Genomic DNA, 7,364 nt, shown 5'->3' on the forward strand with positions numbered 1-7,364 from the left:
TCAATGGCTCTGAAAGAAGTAATGCTTGTGGCTGTGCAGTTGTTGCTCGTAGTGCCAAAGACTGAAAGGTGATTCATGTTGCTATGAGCGAGTTAAAATGTATTTCTAATTATGAAAATTGCCTTTCTGTAGTTCACCCTTCTACTCCTGCCTCCTCAAGGTATTGTTTAACTTCCATATAATACAAATCCACCGATTCATTAACTTGTTTTTTCCTTTGGCAAATAGGTTCCACTTCCTATTCAGTTTGTTTCTATATGAGATACACCTTCAGAAAATTAAATTACTGTAAGATTTAATTGCCTTGGAAAAAAAGTCTATGGCTTAAGATATTTAACATATTTTGTAAGTCTGAGGCTTTTTTGTGACTTAAATATTATGTTGGTCTTTGCTATCAATAACTGATGAAAGCTAAGTTAGGGGTCAATGCAATGTGCTGCCTCCTTCTCAAACAAGCATTGTGATTTAGCATTTAGTAATAGGAAAAAAGCTGCTTTCCTCTTACAAAATTATGAATGTGTCTTTCAGAATTAGAAATGTTATATTTGACTTTAGTAAGTTTTGGACAATATTAAAAAACGCCTAAAAATATGTAGTTCACATAACCTTTAAATGGAAGTAGGGATTGTGTTTTCAGAGGTCATGGGTTTCAGTATGAAGGGAGAATATTTCTTCAAAGCTTAGAGTTTTCAATATCCTAAAACTAGTAATGTCCTCTGATGTTTTAGAATACAGTCTGTATGCTGTGGGTATATTTTCCTCCTGGAAGGGAGGTCAAAAATCCCCACATAACTTGATTGACATCTGTAGTGAAATTGGCATTGCTCATTCTAGTTCTGGGGTTAAAAAATATGAGTTTTGGGAAGCAAATGTGTATTTTGGGCTTTGGGCTTAAATATCCTCAAAGGAATTCTCACTATTTGAATCTGAAATAATTTGTCAAATTAGCACATGACTGACATTGCATGAAACAAATTCTGACATTCTGCAATGTGGAGTACAACAGAGTCATTGAATTGAATTACTACTGCTAGGTGAGGCATGAAAAGGCTTGAACAGCATTGCATGAGTGTGAAGTTGCAAACCTAGTAGTAGAACATGAAGGAATTGATTCAAGGGGACTTTTTTAATAAGAGAAAAACGATTTAATTGTCATTAAATTATAGCAAATTTTATGAAGTATTGTTCTCACATGTGTATTTAAAATATCCAAAAGCGTATGAAAATTATGAAGGATGGTTTTAACCAACTGTTTCCCTTTTTAGAGTGCAAATGCAGTACCAGTTTACCTTACACAAAAAAGAATGTAGACATCCTTTTCTTTAGTGTTTGTACTACCAGATTTGATGCTTGCACTAGCAGATTCAGTACTCAAGACAAATGTATGCTTTAACCTGACTGCCATGACTTGTATATAGGAGATTTCTTTTTTCCTTTTTTTTTTTTTTTTTGAGGAATGTATGTCAATAGTGCCCTTCCATGCCTTTTTAATCTGATCAGCTACTGAGATTTGAAATGTTCCTTTTTTTTTCTGAAGAGGGATGGTTGATAAACAATGGCTACTGTAATGAAAATCATCACGTAGTAATCAAATTACTTTCCCTATACACTCTATCTTGATATGATAAAACATTAAACAGGTTTTGGCCACATGAGATGAAATATGTTAAAGAATACAGGCTTAGTAACAACTAAAGAACAGAAGAATTGACAACAAGCATTAATGCTTCCCAAAGTGGGCAGAAGTAAGTTCTGGCTCTTTTGGCCTTGGGGAGATAGGTTGTTTCCACTGCAGGAGATGCATGAAAGTTCTGATACTTCTCTCCGGTTTAATCTGAGATAATAAGTTTTGAACATAATAAATATAAGTATAAATATAAATATATTTTCCAAACACCTGGAAGAGGGCCAAATCTCTTGCAAATTCAAGGAAAAAAACCCATGACTAAGGCTCTTTCAATCCAACAGTGGCTCTGACAGTCTCCTGTAAATATTAAAATTGAGTCTCTTCTCACACTAGAGTATTACCTCCAGACCACTACACTTGATAGCAAAATAGGTAGTCAGGTTTACATCTTCCACTTAATTTGTGATTAATCTGTCAGATGACAAAACACATCACTGGTTCTGTGAAGGGGTTTAAGATCATTTGGACCCATAGTACTGAACACTGAAAGCTGTTACTCTGGGCTAAGTGGAGTTTTCTGTCCAAGTGAATGATGTCTTTAAACAAGGTGTGCAGCAAAACCATGTCCATAAGGATGGATTCCAGGCAAAGGAGATTGCAAGTTTACCTAACTTTTACTGTCATAAGATAAACAAACCTAATAATTTAAATACACTTATTAAAAGTCACTTCCATAATGTATTAAAAATTAAGGCTAGATTAAACTAAGGCACGGGTCCTGCAGCAATCACCATTCCATATACCCTAGTGGAAAAGTATATATTTAACCTCATCTCCAGATTTTCAAAACTTCTTAGCAACACCCTTCAAAGCTCAAACTTCAGATGACCCAGTACCCATTTTCAAATGAAGAAGTTTGGCTGCCAAAAAATGTGTAATGACTTTAAGCATTAGTCTTCCTAAAATCTGACCTTAAGTATTTGTATTGTACATGTTTAAATCTGTCCTTCAGTGATGCCAAACAATGAATTGTCTTGAAACTACACACTGATGAGATTGAGAATGATTACTTATCTTGCAGGTAACCAGCACATATATGCTGGCAAGCACCTGTTAATGTTTTCAAAACCACTAATTTGTTATAAATTTTATACAAATGTTCCCTTTGAGTGAATGTGTTAGCTGTTATACTGTAATGACCAAAAATTAAAGAGAGAGGTGAAAATATTTTATTCACACTGATGAATAGTTACTTATATAAACAACTGCATTAGAAATCAAAATAGATGTCTAAATGCATAAAGTATCTTGTGATGCCTGCACACATTATTAGCTGATAAATATTCTGAAATTTTTTCACAACCCTCAATTTCAAAAAACTGAGATTGGAGGTCATCTTTTCCCTTTTTAAGTCACCCTTTTTTGTGTGTTTGTTTGACAAGATTACATCATTGCTGAGTAAATGTTTAATTTAGGTGTCCTCCTTAGTGTTGTAATCTTTCTGGTCCATTTGGTCCTGAATGTTTCATGTATGTACTCCAGTTCCTCACACAGGTCTCTAGTGAATTTAAAACCGAAACACACTGAAAGTGGATGTTCTTTAAAGAACTAAATATGCAGCTAACACAGAAAAAAATCCATATTTGACTGAATTGTGAAAGGCACTGTGCTGAAAGTTTAATGTGTTTATCATACATCATCCAAAATAAATTGTCCTACTTTAATGCTGATTTCTTAAAATATACATTAGGAGTTTTAAGTATCAAATGGACATTGTCAGATAGTAACCATCCAGTATTTTACTAATTTCTGGAGAGGTTTTTTTATTTGATTATATTATATTATTTTATTATTATAGGTGAATATTATATTATTTTATTTATTTGAGAGGTTTTTTCACTACAATTACTATCTGAATACTCCTACTAAGTTAATTGCCCTTTTAAACCTACTGAATGCTGCTCTGAGGGAAATGGTTAAATATATAGGGCAGATATAGTCTAAGTTGAATCATCAACCTGAAGAGATTAGAAATACAAGTTAAAAGCCTATCCTATAATTCTTTATTAGCCAGAGTTAACTGAGACAAGAGAAGTACTGATCATGTATTTCTGATAAAAACCTTCAGAAATTACTGTTTCCATTTGCACACCTGTGCAGGTGCTCCTTATTCAGACTATGAACTAGCCAAAGAACGTCAAATCCATAACAAAAAATTCTGCAAGTTTTATTTAAGACATATAGGCTTGCAGCTATTATTCTTTGCTACAGGTCTACTGCAGACCCAGAAGGGTTAACCATGAAAAGTCACAGCCTAAAAAATCACACCTTGTTCCTCAGTACTTTTTTCATATCAGTGTCACCTGGAAATTCTCCTCCTGAATTTCAATTGAAATTTGACTAATATTGGTGTACAAAATTACTGCCCACTTTCTGAAAAGAATTAAGCAAAGTTAGCTTTCCAGAATGGAACAAATAGGGAAATGTTGTTACTGCATGCATGGAAAGCACATGAAGGCCATTGGGTTATGACCTAGATTTAGAAATTTTAGTTTAAATCAAACAGAATTGCCCCTTAAAAGAAATAACATAAAAATATTTTGTTTTCCAGGCAAGAAAAGCTTTATTACACTCCTTATGTGATGTTGAATACATAAGAAAAGCAGTCAACTAATTCTAAGATTTCCTTGCAGTAGAATCTAGCCAAGAAACTGAAAAAAACCCTAACCTGGGCAGAATTATTGCTGTTACACTATGAGTTATTTTTGGTAATGAAAACAAGTGGACACAAGGGATCACAGACATGTAAATTGCATTGTTGTACTGAGCAAGCTGAATGATTAATACTCCATTAGTTGTCAGTCTGTAAGCAATTAAAGGACATGTTGATCAGTTCTAGGCACAGTGGATTTATGAAGAAAAAATACAAACATAAGTGTCCCTCTTCTAATCAGATCTGTTTTAGAATTGAATAAGCATATATACTTTAAGAAATGGACATTTGGGTACAGAATAGATTTTAAGTGCAAACTTGTGTAGATTTTAACAAGTAGGATCTATACTTGAAGGTGATAATATGGTTACATTTTATCTCAAATCATTACTGGATATGGGAAATGTATCGACATGTTGAATTACTTGCAAAGTTCACGTATGTCACATGCCCAGAAGGCAGTGATCTGTTGACAGGAAACCAAAAGGGGTCAAATAATTTTATCTTGATTTAAATTTCAACCAGGTTAAATTTTCACAGCTTATTGGGGCAAATTCCCACCATTTACAATTTTTTTCCTAGGGTTACATGGTTAATTGTGTTATCATCTACTGATATAAAGCACAGTTTAGAGGCCCTTCTTCATTTAACAAAACACTTACTTCCTGTCACTTTTGTGCTTCTTATACTCTGTAAGAGAACATGAACTATTTTTCCTTTTCCATGTTCCTCATTTAAGAGAATACTTTTCTCTTCTCCCCACTCCTGCCTGTGGGATAGCTAAAGGAATTTTGCTCCTAATCTGCTTCTCATTGTACAGTCTGTAAAATCTACTGGTTTATGTACACCATGAAACATGGGAAACTTTTGCTGCAAACAGCTTTTATTTAGTCTGTTCTCAGTGCCAGCCATTCTCAGATTGATTTACTATTCCCAGTTCTTGTGACTTACTTATGACATTTATCTCTTTCTGTAAGCAGCTTGGAAATATGCTGCATCTGAATTTCACTACTGAACTGGAGTAGCCTAGAGACATTGTTCATACTGTGGTTTATTATTATCACCTTTTATTGGCATTGTTAGCATAATGTAAGAGGTATTTTTTTCAAAAGAAATATGACTACATGGTTGGACACATTAAAAATCAATGCTGGGAATGATTTAGAAATTTATTTTCTTGTTTAATTGCAGTCATAAAATCAAATGGTACAGGGTGAATTTATCATGAATCATTGTTAATTTATCTTTGGTGAGTATTAGAATGCTGAAACTTAAAATTTAGTTTTGCCAATAAATTCAGTCACTAACATTTTAATTGCAAGTGGAGAGGAAAAGTCTGTGAACAGGAACAAATTTGATGGTTTTGAAATTCGAATATGTATGCATAGAAAATGTTAATTTTTACTTTTCCAGGAGTACCATTTGCACAGTTCTGCCACAGTTCAGGGTGGAATGAGAAGGCTTGGCTATTTATAGAGCTACTGACAGCACAGATATTGACAAAGCGGGAAACAAAATTATGAAGAATGATTTCCTGAGTCAGAGATATTCTTTATATAAACTCTATCAACATAGGCCTATACACATCAGAGGACTTGGGCAGGGGTTCATAATGTAGTGAGTGAACCTCACAATGTCACAATGGTAGAGCAAGACCAGCTCAACATTAAGCGTCTGTGGTCATTTAAATGGAAAGCTGATTTGTTTAGATGCTTTAGCATGAGTGGTAGAGGTTGCCAGGCTCACATAAACATTTACCTTTATTTAGTGATAAGCCTATGGCTGGGAAGCTTGTGGGTATTTATATTTGGCTGTGGTAGTCTTGTAATTATTTAATAAGGCACACTAAAGATAAGGTTATCATGATATAAGTGCCTGTAATCCCTCTGGGGTGTAATTGCCTCATGATAACCTCATCCCTTGAAGTTGTCTCTATTGCTAATATGAAAAATGTTTGTTTTCAGTGGGAACATATATTTTGTGATGGAACAGCATTAAACTGTCAGATCAAAAAGTTAAATAGCATTTGGACTGAGCAGAAGGGTTCAGATGGATTAACTCAGCCCTTATAGATGGTTGACCAGAGGAACTGAAATAATCCAAAACCATTTTAAATGAGTGAGGTTTTAAGTCTGGAAGCATCTGAAGAGAAATAGCTGTTTTCCCAGAAAAATGTTTTAGGTTTCTTAGCCTCTACTAGCGAACCTTGGGATTCATAAGAATCAGGAAATATGTTTCAAAAGACATAGTTGTGTGGGTTTTTTGGGACAAGTTGGTTTGTTATGGGTTTTTTTTCTTTTCCCTTTTTTGGTTTTGTTTTGTTGTTTGGTTATTTTTGGTTTTGTCTTTTTTTTTTGATAAAGTTAATGTCTGTAACTTTTCTTAAAAATTCAGCATTTCCAATAGTTGACCAGCCATTCAGTAACACAACATTGTGTATGGCACTGTAAATTATGAGATAAGCTTTAATAAAATGCACATGGTTCACAAATAGGTCTTGGAGGACAGCTGTTATACTTGCTGCTACAAGGAGTTTTCAAAACACAGAATTACATTAACTCTCTTGAAATGTACCACCTGAAAACTAGGTGAGTCTGTCATGAAGACCCCAGCATATACAAATAGCACTTTCCACAAGACTAGAGAACTGTATGGATAAGAACACTCCCTAGAGAGGCAGAGACATGCAGTTCCTGAAGGACACAAGTCCAGGTCAGGGACTCTGCTTTTCTCTTGCTTCAGGCATCAGCTGACATAAATTTGCACCTCTGAGCAGTTGCTCACAGATGAGTGCATGACAGGCATGCACATTTTGTGTCCCATTTTGCTTTCATGAGAAGCCCTGTGGCCTGCTTCTGCAAGCTGCTATGTACATTCTTGTGACAAATTCACTGTGAGGTCCAGCAGACAGTCACCCCCTGCAGCTCCAGAGGCTGGAGGGACTGCATGGAGAAACCTTTCCCATCACATGAAGGGTGTTACAAATGGGAGGTCAGTATGGCAGGCTCAGTGTTTAGGTTTCTG

The sequence above is a fragment of the Passer domesticus genome, chromosome 4, assembly GCF_036417665.1.
Source record: "Passer domesticus isolate bPasDom1 chromosome 4, bPasDom1.hap1, whole genome shotgun sequence".
Taxonomy (NCBI): Eukaryota; Metazoa; Chordata; class Aves; order Passeriformes; family Passeridae; genus Passer; species Passer domesticus.